Genomic DNA, 5607 nt, shown 5'->3' on the forward strand with positions numbered 1-5607 from the left:
ATTGAGCAACGAGCTGGTCAAGCTGCCGTAAGAGCTCCGTATTATTATAATTTGGTGTAATGTATATTTAGCATATATCGATGATACGGCCATGCGGTCGAACTGAACATGCAACAGCCTGAAGAGGTATGTTAAGAGTGAGTGGCGCGTGTGTTAATTCTCGACTGATGTACAGCGCCACCCCACCTTGGCGACGCTCACCGTCCGTGGTGTCACAGCGATATAAAGAGTAATTTGGCATTTTAAAGTTATATGTGTCGGTGGGACGAAACCATGTTTCCTGTACGGCAATGATGATTGGAGCTAATACTGCAAAAAGTGCTTTCATTTCGGACCATTTTGAAATGAGACCGCGACAATTCCACTGTAAGATGAAAGACGTTTAGTGATGAAAGGATCCATTCCCACCAGCTGATGGGAATCGCCCGAACGAAACAGACCGAGGCCGTCCCATCGCCACCCTCACCGATGGACGGGACCGGCGGACTTCGTTCGGGCGAGTTTCGACCGGTGTTGTGGTGGGGGGAGGGGAGGTAATGTTCGTGTGGTGGCCAGAGGGTCCGGGCCGCCGACTGTTCATAGCCGGGGGGCTAGAACGCCGGACGGCCTGACCCGCACGTGAATCACGCACAGCCGGTGGGCTGGAACGCCGGCCAACCTGGGGACGGGGGCGCACGGGCGCCTGGGCATCCGAGCGGGCATCCGATGCCAACCCGCGGCAGGGCGAGAGCAAGCTCCAGTAACCCCTCCAATGTTCAAAAATGAGCTCAATATTCTGGTCCCCATGTAGGGGACGTATCAGATATGATGCTGATCAGAACAGATTTGTATTCATAAAGGTCATGTTTCATTATAGGAAATGGCAAGAAGACAAACGGATGCGCTCAGGCTCTGCAACGCATTTACACGCGACAAGGTTTTACAAAAAAAGCCATACTTCCATGATCCCATGGCACGGTGCAGCGTGCCGCCAATGAGGTGAGGCACTGGCTCACCCTCCTCCCCATGGTGGGCAGGGGAAGGGGGGGGGGGCGGGCCGTCGGCGGGAGCCGCATCCCACCCCGTCAATGCTGCATGGATTGCAGGCCTTAGGACGTCGGCGACGTCACCGCAGCCAGACGGCACGTGCGCGTGCCGTCTGGCTGCGCCGGCTCGAGGCGTGACGCCAGGCGAGGAACGCCGGTGGCAAAATTGCGACCACACGATAAGGCCGCAGTTGCCCAACGCCTACGGACATTGCAGGGAACTGGCAAACCCACAGCCGGCCGGCCTGCCCAGGTAACAGGCGGGTGCTACACACCGGAACGCTACACAGTCCGGGGTCACGGGAAGCATCTCGTGTTGATTCCATATGATTGCACTAATGCACAGATCAAATAATAATCGGTGCAGCACGTGCACACGCGCCGCTAGCAGAAAAAGAAGGGGGATGTCTTGATCATTGTCACTTAAATACACCAACACACCGATTCGATGAGAATACGTAGAACATAATTCAGGAAATGGGGCATCGTCTCGTTGTGATTGTCATTCGATTGCACCAATACACGGAACAAATAAGGATCAATTGCACCCACACAGTGGGCATACAACCCTAAGGGGAGGGACATCTCGTGATGCCGTGATTACACTAATACACAGATCAAATAAAACACTAGGACAAGGGGAGGGGCGGCAGTACTACACTTTGATCTGAGACAAAATGCCGAGAAGCGATGCAGATGCAACTGAAGCTAGGTGCATTTGTGTCGTGCCGGCCGCCGTCGTTCTGGAAGGCCGACGTGCACGCGCCTGGCCCCGTGCGCCGGGTCGCCGGCGACCGCTCCATGGGCGCAAACCGTCGGCGACCTTCGACCGTCGACCTCGGGCTGCCGCCAGCCGGGGCCCCACCGGGGCGTTGTCGCAGCGGCCACCTGCTGCCGCCGGCTCGCCCCCGGACTCACCGCGGTCCTGCCTCAGCGAGCGGCTCGAGCGAGTCGCCGGCCTCCTCACCGGCCGGCGGCCGCCGTCAGCGACGCCGGAGCCGCCACCAGCGGGGACACCACGTCGTCCATCACCGCTGGCCCGACTGGGCAACGCCCTTCAACGAGCCGGCCTCCACCTGGCAGGCCTCCCGCCGCGGAGGCCCTCGCCGACGACGCCAGACGCCACATCACCTGCTTCGTCGCCGGCGAGTGCCCCAATGCTCCCTGCACGCGCCTGTGCGGCCGGCCCGAGCCGGCCGTCCCTTCCCACGCCGCCGCGCATGTCGCCGCCGTGCTACGGTCCGTCCCCCGAGGTGGCGTCCCCCGTGTGGGGAGACTGCTCACCGGTCGAGCGGCAGCGCACGCCGAGTCCGCCGGCGTCTCCGGCGCCGAGTCCGGTGTCGCTGTCGCCCCCGCTGGCGTCTCCCGGCGGCCCGCCACCTTGGGCGCCGCCGCCGCCGGCGGCGCCGTCCCCCTCGACAGCGCTTTCACAGTGGCCGCCCGTGCCGTCGCCCGCGCCGCTGCCGCCCATGCGCGCATGTGCGTGCGCGGGGTCGCCCGTCCGCGTCCCCGCGCCGGCCCAGCGAGGGCACCCACCGCAGCGGGGCCCAGTGCGGTGGGAGCCAAGTGACGCAAGTGACGGTACGGTTCGCGACGACGGAGTGGCGCCCCGCAAGCGGCGGCTCGCGCTGGAAGCGGAGAAGGGGCCTCGCCGGGGTGCGCCCACGGTGGTCCCCGCGTGCCCCCCGGGTTCCTCCCGCTGCTGGCACCACAACTGACGTCACCCCTCCGCACGCCTGTCGTCGCCCCCAGTGCCCCCCCCCCCCCCCCAATGCTAAAGTGCATTGGTACGTGCATGTGGCGAACTCCTGTGCTTCTTGGGAAACCAGAGGTACGGGGTTTGAGTCCCCGCGGTGCCCACCCTTCCTGCCAGGGTAAGAGGCATGTGACGCCATATAGCCTCAGCAGCTAAGTGAGTCGTAAAGCAACAGCGAGGACAACGACCTGTAACCTATCTTAATGTACATACAAGTGTGATGGTTTTGTTTCCAGTTGAAGTTATAACTGCACCATTTTTGATAAACTTTTACACAACGGTAACTTTACAATCCAACTTTTATCAACGGTCAACTTTGTCAGCCTATGGATCAATACGTTGAGAAAGCAACGGCAATTGGCAAACAGTGCTGAGCAGCGCGTCCAAATATGCGTTAAGTGCGTGTAAGTGGCGAGCAAAGCACATTTTAAAGTCACTTGGCTTTTTTTCTATAGTTCCTTACAAAGTTTCTTGTTGGTTAACACGATTTTGGAACAAGACAACCACTTGCGGTTCATCGTACCTTATAGGTACGAGCAATATCTGCGTTATGTAAGAAACACAATAAAAAGTTAATTTGGATCACATAGTAATGTCGAACTAAAGATAAGGAGAAAATCCTGTCAGATTTAATTTTCCTGAAATACGCGACCAAAAAATATACGTCGGAGTCGCATAGACTTATTTAGATGTTAAACACTTCAGATGAAGTATTTGGAATACGTGTGTCTGTAATCAGCTGGTTGGTTTTATAAACTTTTAAAGCTCCCAAGAGTGTACAAAAGAAAACGGAAAAAGGGATTTTCTCTCGTAATGTAACATTTTTTTCAGTTTCGCCTGCGTTCATTTTCGTCCATGAATGTCTAAAATCGGCCGGTTTGTGGTACTCTTGTCAAAACAGGTTTAACGCAACACCTGTGCAGAATTTGAAAACGGAAGTGTTTTGGGGAGTAAAACGATCCGAACTCATATCTCTCAAACAAACGAAAATAAAATGATCTTTTTACTTGGAAACGATGTAAAACAATGCTACCACTTGTTGACTACGTTTTAATCACCGGATGGAGACCAAAATATTGGGGGTAATCATTTCTTTCTCGAACAAATCATAAGTTTCCAAACGCGACTTTTTCATCACAGAATGAAAGCTCACGGCCCATTTAGCGTGTAAATGCAACGGCAACTGTTTTTGTGCATGTGAACAGCTTCTACAGCAATTACAAAATCTACATCGAGTGCTGTTTGTGAGTGTTTTTTCAACTGACTGAAAAACTATACATGCGGTATTTTTTAAGTTGCACAATGGTGTTCGCCGTGCGATTACGCGTGTAATGACCTGTAATGCGAAATAATTGGACCACCGGAAACATATGGCATTCATGATGCGCGCAAGCTTCAATGGTTTTGTTTCCGAGACCCGCTCCGTTTGAAAGCAGATTGCACCAGCGAAAGATTGAAAATGATGGCCCAAACATTTAGTGCCGTTGTTGTCAGCACTTTGTTGCGAGGAAAGTCAAAATTCAGCAACGGCCGTTTTTGGTCTCAATTGAGGGTCAATAACAAACTCAGCACGAGTAGCAAGCGGATGCATGTTCCGTGCAGGTTGACGCGTTTAGCACGACATGGCCATTTTCAACATAATTTAAGGTTGGTTGTACCTAACTGAAAACCTATCGGCATGGATAGTGTATGTCACACGACAGCACGGAAAGGCAATTCTGCATTAAAACATGTGTAACGCAACACCTGTGCAGAATTTGAGAACGGTCGTGTTTTGGGTAGTAAGACGTTCCAAGCTCATATATCTCAAACCAATGAAAATAGAAGGCTGCGTTCTTGAAAACGATGCCAAACGATGTTACCAGTTGCTGATTATGTTTTTTAACACCGGGTGATAACGAAAAAATTTGAGCGTTGCCATTTTTTCGAAAATAATTAACGTTTGAAACCGCGATGTTTTTTACCGAATGAAAGGGCATGGTCCATTAAGTGTGTGGATAAAGCGGCAGACGTTTCTGTGCGTGTGAAGCAGTTTCTACAGTACTTGCAAATTCCGCATCAAGTGGGGCTTTTAAAGTTGTACTTTTTTAATAAAAAAACTATACACGAAGTAGTTTTTTAAGTTGCACCATCGTTTCCGCCGTGCGATTACGCGTCTAGTTACCCATAACACAATAATTTGCACCACTTAAAACATGAAGGATTCTTGATGCACGCAAATTTCCATGATTTTGTTGCTGGGACCCGCTCTATTTGAAAGCAGATTGCCCGTGCAAACGATACACAATGGTGGAACAAACATTCAGTGGCGTTGTTGTCAACATGCAAGTGAACACAAATCTCGCCGCAGCCAATTTGTTTCAGAAACGTCGAAATTCAGAAACAAATGTTTTTCGTCTCAAATGAGGGCGAATGGCAGCTTCAGCGCATGAAGGAAGCGCATGCATGTTCTTTGCCGGTTGACGCGTTTTGCACGAAGTTGCCAGTTTCAAAATTTGAAGTTGGTTGTACCTAACTGAAAACCAATCGGCATTAAACCGTTTATGTCGCACCATAACACGGGAAGGCAATTCTGCGTCAAAACAGGTGTAACGCAACACCTGGGCAGAATTTAAAAACGGCAGTTTTTTCGTAGTAAAACGTTCCGAGCTCATATCTTTCAAGCCAATGAAAATCGAAGTGTGCTTTTTTACAACCGATGTAAAACGATGTTACCAGTTGTTCTAGACATTTTTGATGACCGGGTGATAACCAAAACAATTTGGGCTTGACGATGTTTTTGAAAAGAATAGAAAATTTCCAAACCCAATTTTTTCGTTACAGAAT

General features: G+C 51.9%; 1 pseudogene; it reads right to left on the bottom strand.

Annotated features, from left to right (window-relative positions):
• Positions 1–672: 672 nt before the first annotated feature.
• On the bottom strand, positions 673–844 carry LOC119099537 (uncharacterized; annotated as a pseudogene).
• Positions 845–5607: the final 4763 nt, after the last annotated feature.

This window comes from Pollicipes pollicipes, unplaced genomic scaffold (assembly GCF_011947565.3).
Source record: "Pollicipes pollicipes isolate AB1234 unplaced genomic scaffold, Ppol_2.1 Scaffold_4740;HRSCAF=5597_pilon_pilon_pilon, whole genome shotgun sequence".
Lineage (NCBI taxonomy): Eukaryota > Metazoa > Arthropoda > Thecostraca > Pollicipedomorpha > Pollicipedidae > Pollicipes > Pollicipes pollicipes.